The sequence below is a fragment of the Arachis hypogaea genome, chromosome 12, assembly GCF_003086295.3.
Source record: "Arachis hypogaea cultivar Tifrunner chromosome 12, arahy.Tifrunner.gnm2.J5K5, whole genome shotgun sequence".
Classification (NCBI taxonomy): Eukaryota; Viridiplantae; Streptophyta; class Magnoliopsida; order Fabales; family Fabaceae; genus Arachis; species Arachis hypogaea.
This window is the reverse complement of record NC_092047.1, coordinates 10,224,293-10,242,933: the sequence shown is the minus strand read 5'-3', so window position 1 is coordinate 10,242,933 and position 18,641 is coordinate 10,224,293. Positions and strand designations below refer to the sequence as shown.

The window sequence follows — 18,641 nt, the reverse complement described above, 5'->3', positions numbered from 1 at the left end:
ACAAATTAATCAACTTAAAAACTCAAACCAAACTATGAGATAATACTTAATTTGATCTCTAAACTTACACGTGAGTTTTAATTTAGTCTCTGAAATTTTAATTTTCTCTATTTAGTCTTCAAATTTTATAAACGTGCCTCATATTAGTTTCTGAGATGATTTTTAGTTCAAAAACGATAATAGAGCGTTGAAATGAATAATCAAATGCCATACTGAAACCTGTAAAATGATGTAATTTTGGTTTTGGTATTTAAATAACTCAAAAAATGATGTCACATCACTTGTTTTGTTAGGTAAAGTTTCAATAAACACCACTTATGATATTGTTTTTAGGTTATTTGAGTGTCAAAACCAAAACGACATTATTTTACAGAGTCTAACTTGGCGTTCGTCTATCCATGACAGCATTCTATTAATGTCTATACATTGAAAATTATTTTAAGACTAACATGAGTCATGTTCACAAAATTTGGAGACTGAATAAAGGCAATTAAAATTTTAGGGCTAAATTAAAACTCATATACAAATTCAGGTCAAATTGAGTATTATCTCACCAAACTATACTCAAATTGAATGTTATCTCAGCAAACTTGTAAGACGGAAATCATGGCAAGTGGCATACATGCATGGAAACAGTGCTCATGAACTGAAGCCTTAACTTATCTTCGTTAGAAACCAACAAAGCCTCAAATTAAAGATGGAACAAGCGCCACAGAGGTAAAGTACACCACTATTTTTGCTTGAGACACTAGCATTTTCAATGCTCTTTTCTTTTATATACTTCATCCCACTTCAAACCCTATTTGATGTTAAACAGGATCTATTTCGTTTTCATTTTTGTTTTCAGTATTTTTTTTCTAAGAAAAATGAAGTTACATTATTTTCCAAATTTATGCAGTAGTGACTGGAGCAAACAAAGGAATTGGAATAGAAATAGTAAGGCAATTAGCTTCAAATGGAGTGAAGGTTGTGTTGACTTCAAGAGATGAGAAGAGAGGCCTTCATGCTTTGGAAACTCTCAAAGATCTCTCTCATCTTGTCCTCTTTCACCACCTTCATGTTGCTGATCCTGCTAGTGTGGATTCTCTTGCAAATTTCATCAAATCCGAATTTCGAAAACTCCACATTTTGGTAACTTGACAAATTAAATTCCATATATATATATCACTTTCTTTTTCTTTTTTTTTTTGTTTGCATGAAAGGGGATACAAAATGAATTATGTGAAAATAAAATTTTCATGTTTGCATCTGTCTATTCAGAAATAAGTTTTATTGACTTAGTCAACTATATATATATTTGGGATTTTCTCATTTATTTTCATGTTTGTTAGTTGCATGTTAAGGATTTTTTTTCCCTTACAATTCCACTAAAAAAATGTAATTGACTAATTTGTTCTGAATTAATAAATTAAACTTCTCGTATGAAGCTCTGCATGCTAAGAGGTTTAATTACTATCAAGTCATGTTTAGGGTTTATGTTATTAATTTTGGATACTAACCAGGAATGAGTTCATTGCCTTAATTAATAACCTTGACTTGGTAGATTAATATTATTCTTGAAGAAAAGAATTGCATTTTGTAGATCAACAATGCAGGGATTGGTGGACTTGTGATTAAGGACAATGATTTGGTCCCTCAAGTGTTATTGAAAAGCAGGGTAAGAATTTTACAGCCAGTTTGGCTCACTTTTTTTTATTTTTCAACATTTTCTATTTTAGAATTAAAAAAATATATACCAAACACAATCTTAGCTTTTAATCTAAGAATATTGAATTGGGTGAAATTTTTAGGAATTATCAGATGATGTAATAGAGAAAGCCGGAATCGTTCAAACATTCGAGCTAGCCGAAGAATGCTTGCAAATAAATTATTATGGTGTTAAAAGAACATCTGAAGCCCTTCTTCCTTTTCTCCAATTATCTGAATCACCAAGAATTGTGAATGTATCATCCTCCCTATGAAAGTTAAAGGTAGGATACTCTCTTTATTTGTTTGTGTTTTTTTAAGGTTTAATTATTCTAATAATCTCTATAATTTTACTAATTATGTGATTAGATTCTTTTAGTTTAAAAATTTGTGATTAGATCTTTATAGTAGATAAAAATTTATAATTAGATCTTTACGAATTATTATTTTTCAGGAAAAAAATGCACTAATGCTAAAATATTTGCTTTTAGAATATTCCATATTTATTCTACATCAAACACAAAATCAAATATTTAAAGTAAAATTATTTTTTTAAACAAAAATATAGTTAAAAAAGACTAAATGGAAAGTTTTTATCTAATATAGAGACTCAATAGTCAATACAAACTTTTAAACTATAAGGATCTAATTAAAATTTTGATGAAATTATGAAAACCAACAGAATAATTAAACTTTTATTTAAAAAAAATTAGTAGATCTTAGATTGCTTCACTAAATTTGGTTGTTGCTCTACTAATAGGCTTATTTTATTACTTTTTATTCTCCATTACTATTTTATGATTCTGTTTTGTAACTCTTATTATTATTGCTTTCCATGTCTAATAATAATTCAGTGTGTATCAAATGAATGGGCTAAAGGAATCTTGGGTGATGCTGAAAACCTTACAGAAGAGAGAGTTGATGAAGTGTTGAATGAATTTCTGAAAGATATCAAAGAAGGGTGTTTAGAAAGAAAAGGATCGCCTAAGGTTCTTGGTGCCTATATTATCTCAAAAGCTGCTATGAATGCATATACAAAATTGTTGCTAAAAAGTACCCTACTATATGCAATCTGTTCTATAGCAGCTAGTTGAATCGTTGAGACGAAATCATCTGGAAATGAATGTAAGTCATCATGGAAACTCAACAATTTGAGGAATAAGATGTTTTGGAGGTCCACTTGAAGTAGTCCAAAGTGAAGAATATGTAGAATTTTGAAGATCCTGTGTTTGAATATGTAGAATTTTCAAGATCATCTGCAAACATCTTCAGCTCGGGACAATGATAAACATCCATCTCTTTTAACTCAGGCCAATCTAGAATTTGCATCCCTGACCAAATGCACCTTAGAGCTGGCGATTCCCAAAGAGTCAAGGTGGTTAAGCAAGGGAACATCAAAAGCTCTTTATTATTGTCTTTCCCTGCAGTTAAGACTTCATATTTTCCAAAAATTTCCTCTAACTTGACACAGTTTCTCACATCTAATTTTTGTATCTTGTTTTTGAAAACTGATGCGGGAAACAAACTTGTCATGCATTTACATTCATTAACAATGACTTCTTTTAGAAATGGAAGCCTGAAACCACCTCTAGAAACTGACTTAGAAACTGTCATTATTCCATGCCTGAAACTAATCAATATTCCATCCTGTTGCTTAAAGTTGAAATCACTGAAAATAAATTGTTCATCACTTCAGTTGATATAACCAAGTGTAGAAATTATCCATCTTGTTATATAAAATAAATTATATATTTTAATTTATTACCAAATAAAATATAACAATACTAATTTTTATATCTCAGTATCTTATCTTATTCTTTTTTCAAAACTAAACGAAGTCTAAGGAGGCGTTTGATTTGTGTTTTTATTTTTATTTTTATTTTTAATATTTTTTATTTTTTAGATTTTGTAAAAAAAATAAAAATAATAAAATTTTATTTTCTATTTTTACCTTCTATTTTTATTTTTTAATAAATTTAAAAATAAAAAATAAAAAATTAAAATAAAAAATAAAAACACAAATCGAATACATTTTAAATATGTGGTTAGCCTTTTATTTGATGTTTAATGAAAATAAATGATGAGGACCAAGAGCGCTTTTTATTTAACACGAAAAATCGTTTTAAATCCTCATTTTAACATTGAACCTAAAACGACTCTTTGTACTAGGTTGAATCATCAACAACAACAATAGTGAACGAAAAATCTCACGAAACTTTTTGTCCTAGGTTTAATCATCAACGATAACATTGACTAAAAAAATCTCTCTACAAAGTTCTCTGTGCTAGTTTTCAAGCAGAACGAAAGACTAAAATGATGAAGCTCTCAGCGAAGCTCTCCGTGTATTTCTCAAAGGCAAAAACACGAAATATTATTGAAGGTAATTTGATTCTAAATCATACATTTCTGCTTTTATATAGTTGTAGCGTTGCTTATATAATTTAAGCCATGTTGATGAGGATTTTTGTATTGTCATTTGCAAATTCGGTATTATTTTTATTTATATTTAGTGTGTTTCGTGTCATAGGCTTAGATTTGGAGTCTTTATATAGTTATATTTTTTCTTATATGATTTAAGTTATGTTGATGAGTTTTTTGGTGTGATCATTTGCAAATTTCAAGTTTTATTATGAGTTAGATTGAGTGTTATTTATGTCATAGACTTGGATTTGGAGTCTTTATGTAGGTGTATTGTTTCTTATATAATTTAAGTCATGTTGATGAATTTTCTGATGCGATCATTTGTAAATTTCAGATTTTATTATGAGTTAGATTCAGTGTCATTCATATCACAGATTTGAATTTGGAGTGTTTCTTATATGATTTAGATTCAGTGTGATTCAACATATTTTACTGAGTTATTTAATCTTTGCTTATTAGCTACGACTGCAGCTTATATGTTATGAAATTATGGTTGGCGCTCATTGATCCTGCAAAAATAAAAGATGGAAATATATTTGAAAAAATTGGAAAAAAGTATGTATATTTAAACATAGTTGATTTTCTAATTCTAAATTAAAACGGATTAATAATTTTCTTTCAATTGCAGATTCAAGCTGACCATTTTAGAAAAAAATATGCTTCACGGGTTCTCTTTGACGAAACAAATAAATTGAAGGATAAAGCCATTGAAAAATCTGAAGCAATAAGACTATCAAAGCCATCTGCTATCCTTACAAGCCCTTTCTGTAAATTTTTATCAGGAAATATAAAATATGATGAACATTGTACTTCTGTTTTTGAATTTATGGATACTATTTTTTTATAAATGCATTAAAAATACTTCTCTTTTTGAATTTTATGATTACTATTTTTTTTATAAATATGTTGAAAAATAGCCATTTATAGATATTAGGAATTTCTACATTACTGTTTTGATAAAAAATGATGGATAATAAATTGTTTAATATGATGTAATACCAAAATTATACAACCGCAACACCAAAGTTCATTCTAATAAAAATAAAAAATTATTGATATTAAAACTCAAAATTATTTACCATAAAATAATAGTAGAAAACTAAAATTCACTATTCAACAAATATAATAACAGCTAAAATTCAGTAGTCATTCACACAATACAACATAGAAAGTAAATATCAATTTCATTATACTAAACAAATAACACTGAATGTCATTCAAATTAAAACAAAAAGTTCTATCTTATTATATTGAATCTCCGAATTGATAATTCATAATTTAACAAATTGTTCATCAACATCAAACTGAAATAATACAAAAAACTATTCAATAAATCACTATTATTAACTCAAGACAACAGCGACACTATTATTCATATTTGAAAACACCAAAATCTAATATACAAAATACCAAATCAGTAACACTGATCTTCACAAACCAATCCAAAACAAAAACAAACTTATCAAAATTCATCAATTTTAATCAAATTCAAATCCTTAATCATTAACACTGATTTTTATCAACACTAACTTCCTTAATCAAATTCATAACTACATTATTCTCTCAATCAAACCTCGTCGACTATATTCGATTGAAAAAATCTTCCAACTTACTGTGGTTCAACGTAGTCGAACTTGCATCATCGAACTCGTCCTGGTTCAATGCACTCGAACTTGCATCATACATTGTTTGTTCTCAATGTTTGATTTCAAAAACGAAACAATGACCGAAAACGATAATACAGAGAAGAACAAAAAAATTGAGAACGTAGGAAAAAAGAGCAAAAAAGACGCAACGAAATCATGAAGAAAACGTTAAAAAAGAAGTTAGTTAGGATTATTGGCGCATGGATGTTAATTAGGTTAAAATAACTTGGTTGTAGAGCTTTTTTATTATTATGTGTTTATATCAGATCTTTGTTTAATTATTAAATTTTGTCTAAATTTAAGATTAGATTGAATTAAATTTAATATCCGATAACAATTTATAATATCTTCACTATATCAAAAAATAAAAATAAAAACTCATTTTCTGTATTAGATAGTTATAAAACAACTAAAATTGAATTCATAGCTCAAATAACGTATTGAAGGCTGAACCATCGTAATTACACTATAAATTAACTAAAATAATTTCATGATATTAATAATTAATTAAATTAAAATATCAAGTCTTTAGTACTAGTTAGTTATAAAACATAATTAAAATTAAATTCATAGCTCAAATAATGTATTTTTGGAAGGGAATGTAGGCCAACATAAAAATAAAAAAGGTTAAATAATATACAAACTCCATAGCAATATGACAATATGGGAATTACAGGTTGTTTGCAACAGAAAGTTACTTTGTTTCAATGACTTCAATACACAACTTGCAGTGTTTGTTGCCATGCCATGCCATCCATCTCAATTCTAATTTTTGAACTTCATCCTAAGACATCAAAGCCCCTGAACCCAACATTTAGCAACTGTAACCACTACCATGTGCCAATGCAGAAAATTTTAGCCGATAATAATATGTGTTTGAAGAAAAAATTAATTCAGGGAAAACGAAAAGTTCTAACTAGGGGTAAAAAGATTCCCATACCTAATGTCCACGAACTTATGAAATACCAACTGACATAAATAGTTATCCTAAATAGTTATTTACAAACAAACCCGTGATTGATATCACCCACGGCCAATATTGCTGGTGAAATAAAATAAGCCTTAAGAACTGCTCCAAATTATTGGCTACTTCTCTGTAAGTATCAAATATTGTTCCAAGTATTATTTAGCCAAGCGGGGTGCAACTTTTGGAATGGCTCATGTCTCAGTGTGAACACTGAAGTGAACAAAGAGGTCACTTGCTGAAGTTGAAATTCTTCATTTGTTTGCAGCATGGCACTCTTTCATCCTATACAAGGTCCAACAGAGGGACATCTGAAAACTATACTCAGACCATTAAAACCAGCTGCACTTCAGATCAGCTGTAACAACCCTGCACGAGAAAATAAACAAAGCAAAGTACTTGTAAGATTAAAATAAAGCCATTGTGAATGAATACTTGTAAGACAAGAAGAGATGTTGGCCCTGTAAGTAAGTTGAATACACAAAATGCTTTTGTCTGTAATTTTGAACTTCTGAGGATCGTTTCTGGCAATACAAAGTTTCCTCAATCCTCCTAATTACTATACTCAGACTGGCACCACTTTTCAACACTTTAATGGCAGCTCGGTGCGCAGCTCTGTGCCACTTGAGCAAATTATAAGATTGTAAAACCGACCATCTTGCTTGATTAGACATCTTCTCGAGGCAAGAACGTTAAGGCTAAAATTTCAGTATCACGTATGAACATATACCATCAGAACAGGGGCATCGATTGTGCACTGTGGAGATACCTCAGCTAAAGATAATGGGGGCTCTAAAAGAAGACATGTTTCTGAATAGGTTTTTGTCATTTTCTCTCCCCTCTGCCTCACCATAAACAAGAGCTTCAGCTGCAATGCCTGCAAAAAGCACCATGCAGTACCTAAAGCACGAGTTACATACTACATTAGTAACACATGAATGCTCAGTGAAAAAGAGAAACTCTAAAAAATAGAAAATGTGCATAACGGGAAAGGATTAGCTTAAAAGGTTCCAGACAATCAAATTTTTCTGCTTAGTATCTTGTCAAAGCGAAGCCAGTTCTGGAGAAGGGCAATTTGTACTTCGACACACCAAATTGACCAGAACTGGAATCATAAGAGTGAACATTTTAGCAACTGTGTGTATGCCTGTAACATACATAACAGGTTGATAACTAAATCCAGATTTACCAACAAAATCAACTTAACTTTCTTATTAATGTTTGAGGACCAAAAATGCTCTTTGACTCCAAAAATCAGTCACTATATATTTGTGTATATTTACATGCGTTCTCCGGTTTTGTCGATGGATATTACATGTTCACTGGTTTTGTATTTGCAATAGGATTCAATGCCACGTGTCACACAATGAACCTACACACTTGTCAAGCAATGAACCTGTAATTAAAAGATTTTATTACATGTTTACTGGTTTGTATATTGATTAGCATGATATTCTTGTTAATAATAAAATATTATGTATTTATTACCTTAATTGTTTTCACCTATAAATAAGTTATGCTATGTATCATATACTTATCACCACAGTACACAGAAACCTTTTTTTTTATTTTCCAATCTTTCCTCCTGGTTCCAAATAGTTTGTTTGCTTAATTATTTCTTCTTAGTTACCACCCGTTGTTCTTTTTCTCTTCTTTCTGCAATTGCCACCCTCCTAATATGAGTTTGATTTTGGAATAAGATAATTGAGGATAAAATTAAGAAAATAATTACAAATTATAAGTGAAAATTGTAAACCCTATTTAAATTAGTAAATAATTAGTCAATAAATTAGTTTTTAATAAGGAGGATTAGAAATGTAAATATTATATTAAATTAGGATAGAGCTCGTCGAAACGAGAATTTTGACACCAATTTCGAAAAAAATCGGTCCAAAATTAGACCGAACGGGTCGAACCGGTTGAACCGGGCCCAAACCGGGCCCGTGAGCCCAACCGGCCCAGCATTTAATGAATCCAAGCCTCTTTTCTTCCCCATTCAGCAGAGGCAGCGTGAAACACATTTAGGGGAAGAGAGAAACGAAGAACGTTTCCAACCCTTACGGTAAATTCAATTTGCCGTAACTCCTCCGTCCGAGCTCCGATCGCCGCACCGTTTGTGGCCACGCGTCCACCGTGTTGAGCTCTACATTTCTACTGGAACAATTTCATAGGTAAATCATTCTTTTATTCTCAGCCTCTTCTTCCCCAATTTTTGGGAAATTAAGTGGAGGTATTAAATTTCTTTACTCTTTGATGTTTTAGGATCCAATTAGCTTGAGAAAAACGTTCACTCTTGCTTATGTGAAGTTTGGGTAAGGTGAGAAAATCATAATTCCATTTTAATTTCATTTAATTTGAGCTTTGAGTATTAAATTGGGTATATATGTGTTATAAATGTGTATTAGGTTGTAAATAAATAATTGGAGCTTGAAATTGTGAATACTGGAGCTTGGAGGAAGTGGATTAGTTGAGGTTTTGAGGGCTGTGTTCTTTTAGGAAAATTGTCTTGGAATAATTCTTGGGAATTGGCTAAGGTATGGTTTAGGTTTCTTACATTTAATATATAATGTTCTGTGAAAACTTAGACTAGATGACTATTGGATAAGTTGGAATGCAGGTGTATGTTTAATGTTTAGTAATTTGTCGATGAATATATTTGGTTGAAGTTTATTTAGTTTTTAATTTTGGATGGTGAATGTTGTTATGTTAATTTGGAGAGAATTATGGTTGAATGTTATTGTTGATGAACATGGTTAGTTTGGTGCTTGTTGATTAATTAACGATTCGATGAATTATTGATTTGAGGTATTTTGTGTTAAAAGCCTAGGATTTGTGAACTATGACTCTTAGTTGAATTTTGGTTGTTGGATTTGAATATTGTATGAGTTTAATTGTTGATCTGAGGTAGATTTTTTGTGGAGATTGTTATGATAATGAGGAAGGAAATGTTGAATTGAAAAGAATACAGGTTTGGACCCGAACAGGGTGGCAAAGTCCGAGTTTTAGAGGAGATGCTGCCGAAATTTTATAAAAATTAGAGATTAGAGATTTTGTTTATATGATTATTTAAAAAGATTTAGATTCAAAGGTTACATGGTTTGATTTAGAGTTATTAAGAAAATGAGCATGTTTTAAGTTTGATTCATTTAGAAAAGAATGAATTATGTTTTGAATTGGAACTATTGATGGACGGAATGAGAGGTGTGATAATGAAGGATAAGGATTGAATATGATTGATGTATGATGATGAATGAAATGCGATTGAGAATGATGTTGATGTTGATGAATTATAATTGAATTATTTATATGGCTTATGAATTTGAATAATCTGAGATACGAGATTCCCTGGATTAAGTGCCGTGGCTTGCCACCACGTGTACCAGGTTGAAAACTCGATACTCTGTTGACCTTACGACGTAAGTGTGACCGGGCACTATATAAATTCCCGGGAATGTTACCCCCATTGAGCAATATTGATTATTTGAGAAAAATCTATGCATAGACTCTTGGGGATGCACGTCGGGGGACAGTCTAAGGACAATTCAGACTTGTCGGGTTGGCTGGATAACTGACAGATGAGCCTCATCAGCCATAGGACAGGCATGCATCATATGCATATTACTTGAATTACTTGCTTGTGCTCTAATTGGGTGTGCCTATTTGTATTTGCCATGCTAAATGTGTATTTGTTACCTGCAGTAGTTGTAACATTCTTGTGTTTGCCTTTGTCTGTTTATTTGTCTGTGAAAATGCATGATGGAATTGGAGGTATGGAGGAATGGCAGTATAGGACTTAGATTTAAGGTTAAGTTAAGTTAGGATTAAATATTTTTAGGAAACCACCTTTTATGGCTTCTGTTTAATACTTTAAGCTCTACAATCTGAGTGTCGGCGTTCTAGGATTGCCTCTGGCATTCTCAGGACCTTATATATTATGTGTGTGGCACCTTTACCATACTGAGAACCTCCGGTTCTCATTCCATACTATGTTGTTGATTTTCAGATGCAGGTCGGGAGCCATCTCGTTAGTCGTCTGGACTCATAAAGCGGAGGGGTTACTGGATAGTGTTGTTGTATAGTTTTGCTGTACAGTGATGTATATATATGTACTTAGCTTTCTCTCCGCATAACTTGTCCTTTTTGATCCTCTTAGAGGTTTATGGAGAGGCAGGATTGTGTGTATGTACTTTTGGGTTTTGGATATGTATGTATATATGTGTAAATATTCTCCGGCCAGTCTTGACTTCGCAGGCTGAGTTAGGAGCTTGTTATTTTGTATCTTTGGCACTCTATTCCTACTTCTGTTATCTTATGTTTGACAGTTACGGTTTTCTTAGCATGCAAGTTAACTCGTTCCTTGAGCGTTGCGCTTTTATCTCGCGATTTTTATTTCCCCTATTCTTCAAGGCTCCTAGCATATTATAACTCTTCTGCTATTATATGTACTCATTTTATTTTAGAGGTCGTAATACCACATCACCTCTGTTTTACGACTTAAGCGTAAAGTTTTGTGTGGTAGGGTGTTACAAAAATTGAGTGGGAAAAAACAATAGAATGAGAAGAAAATTAAAAGAGTAAGAAAATTTTACCTCATTTTCAATTATGATTTTCGTGTCTGTTCATTTGTGACATTTTCATTGGAATCTAACTCCCACCAATAACCTCCATCATCCTTATAGTCACCATCAAACATCATCACAAACACCTTCAATATTATCATCTTCTGATTCTTCAATAACCACATCAGCCGGATCATATTTCCTTTTATCCACCTCTGGGTTGTATTTCCACTCTAACCTTTTCAAAATATCACATCCTTCCAGTTCTCAACAACCGATATAGCCTCCTTTCTAGCTTTCCCCATTAGGATTTCCTCCCAAGAAAAGGAGGTATCAGCAATCCTCTTCAATACACCATCGCTAGTATCCCCGATGACAATTGTCTTTAGACATCGTAGCTTCGCTTCCCTTATTACATTAGCGAAATCATAATCATCCGACACAAGTACTATGCATTCAACCCACCTATGATCCATCATATCCACCATGTGACTTTCCAATGCATGATCTGCAGCTTGTGGCTTATCCAACACGGACTGAACCCAAAATCCTGCGCGTTTCAACTCATCCGCCAAACCATACCCCACCCTTGGAGTAAGAATATCCCTTGCAGCCTTCTTATACTTCTCCATCTTCATCGAATACTTTGCCACCAACTTCACCCTTCGGTTCCCCCTTGCCGATGCTATATGGTTCACCCTTTTCATTTGCTCGCTCTCGTATAGCTGCTTGAAATGGTTAACAAGCTTCTCATTAGTGTAAAACTTTCTCCCACAAACCCTGCAAACGTGAGGGTCATTCCGCTTGATGATGCCCTTGCTCCCCAATCGATTATACAACTCCTTCTCTTTCCTCCTCTGCCGGACAGCGTGTGGGACACTGGTGAAAGTGTGGCTATTTGCATAAGCTACCATATGCCTAACGAAGATGCAACAATTCTAACAATCAAATTTGCGTTCCCAAATTCAATTAGCAAGCAAGAAATTGCAAAATCAGCAACAGTACGAAGTTGATATAAGCAAACATGATTATATGAAACAAGAGGCGGTGGTAATTAATCCAGTTTCTCACCTTGCGGAAGCACCAGATGCAGAAAAGAGAACCAAAAGAACTCGTCTTTTTCTTAAAGAAGTCTTTTTGATAATATTTATTTATTTATTTATTAGCAATAAATAATTAATAAATAATTTTTTAATATATATTTTAATATTTATTATAAAGAATCCTAAAACATTAGTACTATGTCCAAACACTTCTATATACTAACTAATAACCGTTTGTTTGAATATTTTCAATGATATAAAATTAAATTAAATTTTATTAAAAATTGAATTTCAATTTAGAATTGAATTTTATTGTTTATTCTGGTGCGTTGTAAAGGTCGTCCTCAACTTAAAGGGAATCGACCTTTTCGGGTCGATTTGTTGCTGCTTGTGCTACTCATCCTGGGTATAGGGATATTGTGAATCAGTCATGGTGGTCTGGTAATAGAGGGATTCATGGCAAGCTTTTGAAAGTACAGAAGAATTCACTAGAGTTTAACTCGAAAGTATTTGGTAACATTTTTGTTAAGAAATGTGAATTAGAGCAGCAGATTAATTATTTACAAAAGCGTTTGGAAGTGGTGGATAGTATTTATTTGCGTCAGAAAGAACAACAGTTACTTGATGATTATAATAATACTCTAGTGCAAGAAGAGCTCCTATGGTTCCAAAAGTCCAGAGAGCAGTGAGTAAAGTTCGGGGATAGGAATACAAGATTATTTCATATTCAAACTCTTGCGCGAAGGAAAAATAATAAGATTCATGGCCTTTTTCTCAAGGATGGAGTGTGGGAAACTGATCCAGAGGTTCTGAGTCAAGAAGCAGAGTCTTAATATAAAAGCTTATTCTGTCATTTGGATGATGTTGATTTGGGTTGCCTTGGTGATGTGCCTCTTCCTTCTCTGAATGAGGAAGCTTGCAATAATCTTACGGCACCAGTTACTATGGAGGAAGTCAGAACAGCTATTTTTCACATGAACTCTTTTAAAGCTCCGGGTCCTGATGGGTTTCAAGCTTTCTTCTTCAAAGAATATTGGGAGATCATTGGTCTTGATGTTTGGAAGATGGTTAAGCAGGCATTCTCCGGTGTTACTCCTGATCCGAGAATGTTGGAGACTTTACTGGTTCTTATTCCAAAAGTTGAATCACCGGTATCTATGAAAGATTTCAGGCCGATTAGTCTCTGCAATGTAGTTTACAAGATCATCACAAAGGTCCTTGTTAATAGCCTTCGTCCTCATCTTGCGGAGATTGTTGGCCCGCTTCAAGGAGAATTTATTTCGAGACGAGGAACTCCTGACAACATCATTATTGCTCAAGAAGTTCTCCACTTTATGAAGAAGACTAAATCAAAGAAAGGCACACTGGCCTTTAAGATTGATCTGGAGAAAACTTATGATAGAGTTGACTGGAGGTTTTTAGCTCATACCCTTAAGAGTTTTGATTTTCCTATTCCTACAATTAATTTGATTATAAATTGTGTCACTGCTTCTTCCTTATCTATTCTTTGGAATAGAAATCGTCTGAATGACTTTACTCCTAGTCGAGGTCTTAGACAAGGAGACCATATGTCACCCTATCTTTTTGTGTTGTGTATGGAGCGATTGGCATGCTTTATTAGTCATCAGGTTGATTTGGGCTTGTGGGAGCCGGTTGCTATTTCTAGAGGGGGACCAAGAATATCCCACTTAATGTTTGCGGATGACTTGCTTCTATTCTGTAAAGCTACAAAGAGACAAGTGCAAAATGTGATGTTGGTTTTAGAGACTTTTTGCAAAGCATCTGGGATGAAGATTAATGTGGAGAAGTCTAAAGCGCTTTGCTCTAAGAATGTCTCTGTAACAAGGAAAGAGGTTTTTACTGGGGTATCCTCTATCAGATTTGTCCAGGACTTGGGCAGGTATCTTGGAGTTACCTTTAGCCATTCTAGGGTGACTCGTTCAGCTTTCAATGGTGTCCTGGATAAGATTCGGAGTAGGCTAGCAAGCTGGAAAGAAAATTTACTCAATCGGGCTGGTAGACTCTGCTTGGTTAATTCTGTTGTAGCCGCTATTCTCACGTACCAGATGCATGTCTCTATTTTTTCCAAAGAAATCATTACTAAATTGGAGTCTATGATGAGGAATTTTCTTTGGAAAGGACAAGTTTATGGAAGATGATTGAATCTTGTTAGTTGGAAGGTACTGGTTACTCCAAAAAAATATGGAGGTTTGGGAATTAGAGATCCTTATTGTGTAAATATTGCTCTTCTTGGGAAGCTAGTTTGGACTTTTTTCCAGCAGCCAAACAAGCTATGGGTCCAGTTGTTGGATGCCAAATACCGATCATCTATATATGACTGTTTTAGTTATTCTAAGAACAAGGACTCTCCCATTTGGAGGTGTCTTTGCAAGACTTGGAAAGTGTTAAAGGATGGGTTTGCTTGGTGTATTGGAGATTTGAACCAGAATTTTTGGTTTTCTAGCTGGAGGAGAGAAGGACGGTTATCTAATGAGATGGATTATGTTCACATTTCTGATTCGAATCTCCGGATACAGGATATTTGGTCGCTTGGTAGGTGGCATTTGGATACTCTTTATTCTCCTTTATCTCAAAATCTGAAAGGTAATATTCTTTCTTACAATCCAGATGAACAAGCAGGTCCGGAAGTGGGTTGGTATTGGTGTGGGTCTGCTGCCAAAGTCTATGACTCACGCAATGGTTACTTGTGGTTGTGTAAGCAGCTATTTGGTTGGGAGGAGCAGGAGAATTGGCTTTGGCTTTGGCGTCAGCTTGTTCCAAAAAAACATAAGTTTTTGGCTTGGTTGTGTCTTAAGGAGGCTCTTCCTACTGCAAGTTTTCGCTTTAGAAGAGGGATGTCGTCATCGGATAGGTGTCCAAGATGTATTTCTAGCCAGGAATCGGTTTTACATTGTATTCGAGATTGTCCAAAAGCTCAGCTTGTTTGGCATAGGTTGGATATTTCTTGTCATCCTTTGGATTTGAAGAACTGGTTCTTGTATCATAGCAGAGAGCATCCGTTCAAGTTCTTTTCGGGACTTTGGTGGATATGGAGAGCAAGGAATAATGACATCTTTAATCCTCACGAAACTTGGCATTCGGAAAAAGTGATTTGTCTGGCATTAACTTCAGAAAAGGAGCTTAGGAATATTTTTGAATTACAACGTATGTCCCTTCCCTCTACTCTAAATGGTTTTTGGAATCCCCTATCCATTGGTACTTTTAAGATTAATTGTGATGCTAGTTATTTTGGTTCGGGTGATAGTGTTGGTTTTGCTTGTGTTATTAGAGATTGTAATGGGAGTTGGCAAAGGGGGTGTTTGGGAATGATTGAGAGTAATAGTATTCTTCAAGGAGAATTGTTTGCCATTTGGAGAGGATATCTCTTAGCTTGGGATGTGGGTCAACGAGATGTTATTTGTAAGACGGATTGTGTGGAAGCATTTAATCTTGTTACTCAAGATGGTTTTGGGTTTATTGATCCACTGGTACTCAAAATAAGAGATATCATGCATTGGAATTGGCGTGTTGACTTTCGTTTGATTATGAGAGATGCAAACACGGTGGCAGATACTATGGCAAAGATGGCGATCAAGTTACAACTTTCACATGTGGAGCTTCTTTCACCTTGGGAGGAGTTTAAGAGTAATTTTAAACGGGACTGTCCCTCTATTTAAACAGGTCCTTGTTTTGTTTGTTTTGTTTTTCTTTGTTTAGTTTATTTCAGTCACAAAAAAAAAATATAAAATTAAAATTAAATTTCAATATTTAAAATATTTATCAAATAGATTAAAATTTTATAATAAACATCTTCGTCCTTTATTAATATAATATTATATTTACATAATAAATATATTCATTTATTTATTAAATTATATAAAATAATTAAAAAATTATTTTTTAATTAAATTTTGTTTATCTCTTTTAAAAAAAAATAAAAGATATTATTTTTCATCTTTATAAGATACGTAGAATACTGAAATCAGAGTCCATAATTAGTAAAGGCATTTACACAAAAATAAACTAAATTATTTATTAACAACTCACAAATATTTTAAATCAAAATTAAAAAAATAAACTCGTGCAATATCAGTATTTATTTATCAAAATAAAAAACACAAAAATATCACTCAAAGTCTACTTTAAAAATTACAAAAACTTTGTGAAACTATTAGACATGAAACTACCTAACTTGGTACGCAATCATCCTAAGCGCAAGTCTTTTGGACATCCAAAAAAAAATTAATAAAAATAGAATTTTCAACAAATTCCGTAACAGCTTCAAAAAAATTATTATTTTTATACATCCAAGTTACGAATTGTTTCAAATAGTTTAAAAGTTTGCCAAATATAAAACTTTGTAGTGATAATAGTTTGTGCAATTTTTTTATTGCTGCAGAAACTTCTTTAAGTTCTAATGAAATTTTATCACTTGCTTTTCGTTTTTTATTTTTGGAAGACGAAGTATCAGTAACAATTTTTATCACTTATTTTTTGTTTTTTATTTTTGAAAGACGAAATATCAATAACAGATGGAGTGACACATAAAACCTGTGTAGTTGGAGTTGCTTGAACACTTTCATTTTCATATTCAAAAGTATTAAAACTCTCCAAATGATTTACATTATTTACTTGCATCTCATCAATATCATTAATATTGATGTTCTTCTATGACCATTTTCGTAATCTTTCTTTAGCAATTTCACTTCAATATCTAGTTACTATATCTCTCTCATATATCTCTCTAAGAATATTCAAGTGTAAAGAGGTTTTTTTTTAATCTGTTTCGGTTTAGGAGTAGATTGAAAACAAAAAAAAAAATTATAACTTAGTATATATTTAGAACATATACGTATAAATGCTAACAAAAAATTAATATTAAATAGAAGTGTCATATATATTTTTATTAAAGATTTTCATATTTCTAAAGTAACCTCAATTGTCTTAACAGTTTCATTCCATCCTATTCTATTTTTGGATACTAACTAGAATGAGACTCGCGCGATGCGCGGACAATAAATTAATGATAGTATATAATAAATATTAAAAATGGCTATGTTTTGTAGAATTAAATTAAATGTGTAAATTAAAGTTAAATATAAAAGGTGTTTTGTTTAAAATAATTTGTAGTACAAAAGATTTGAATGTTAGAATTGTACAAAATGACATTTTTATTTGGTGGTTTGATTTTTGCATTTGTTTTGGTCGATAAATTTAGTCTCCTTATGTGGCGCTAGTCGTCCTTTTTCTTTCGTAGATTCTTGTGAAGGCATGTTCTTTATGAATTGTTGAGTTGTATGCACTTTCTATCGTGTTATTTGTTCCATCTTTGCATGTATGTTCTTCTTATATAGATGTGTATTGAATTTGTATGGTTTTGTTTTTTCTTAATCTCTTGATGTGCATGCAGTTTTCTAATAGCATCTACAATAAAAAGAACAAAAATGTGTAGAATTTTTTTTATTAAATAAGTTATTTTTAATAAGGATAATTGAAATAGTATAAAGTGAAATTACCTGTTAATATTTTTCTTTGACCCACTCTATTAGACAATGTCTCAAGTATTGCAAATTCAAAATAGTATTGGTAAATGTTCAATTTAAAAATACAAAAAATATGTTTGTTTTGTACCTTTTCTTCTAATATAATCATTTCTAAGCAAAGAAACTCTTCTTTATTTGTGCGAAAATAAATTTCTTGTGCTAAATTTGATGTTATTTGAAGAAATAGTGATAAGAGACTTATATAAGTAGTTCAAATAATATGAAATTTGAATATTTGTAACATTAAATTTATTATGATCAATAGATTATTATGACATTTGTAATATTGTTTATTACATTTAATGAGTTATTTATAAAAATTAATAAATTAATTATTGGGGTTATAAATTTATTGTAATGTTTATAACGGTAAAATACAATAAATATAGGGATATTAATTCGTGTAGGTTACAAATTTGGTTAGATACTATTAATTTTCAATTATTGTCATTGGTAATTGCATATATTTCTATTACTTGTATATTTTTTGTATATTTTATTTTTTGCTGATTTAGAAATAATAGTTGATTTGGCAACAACTTAAGTAGTTGATTCTAAAATTTTGCCAAGTAAGCGATAGTGCTAATATATTTTCTTGTCTTCCTTTTTTTGAAAGGATTGCTCTCCTCCTCTTTAATAAAGCAATTTTGGATATTAACTCTTCCCATGTTATTAACACTACAAATCCTTCTACAACAAAGAGAATAAGACATGATCAAAGAATGATAATCTATTCTAAGTACATTGTGGAAGCAATACTGCACAAGTGGAATAACAAT

General features: G+C 32.0%; 2 pseudogenes; one reads left to right on the top strand and one right to left on the bottom strand.

Annotated features, from left to right (window-relative positions):
- Nucleotides 1-697: 697 nt before the first annotated feature.
- Nucleotides 698-3,391, top strand: LOC112729660 ((+)-neomenthol dehydrogenase-like; annotated as a pseudogene).
- A 3,203-nt stretch (nt 3,392-6,594) lies between these two features.
- LOC112726775 (uncharacterized) lies at nt 6,595-12,402 on the bottom strand (annotated as a pseudogene).
- Nucleotides 12,403-18,641: the final 6,239 nt, after the last annotated feature.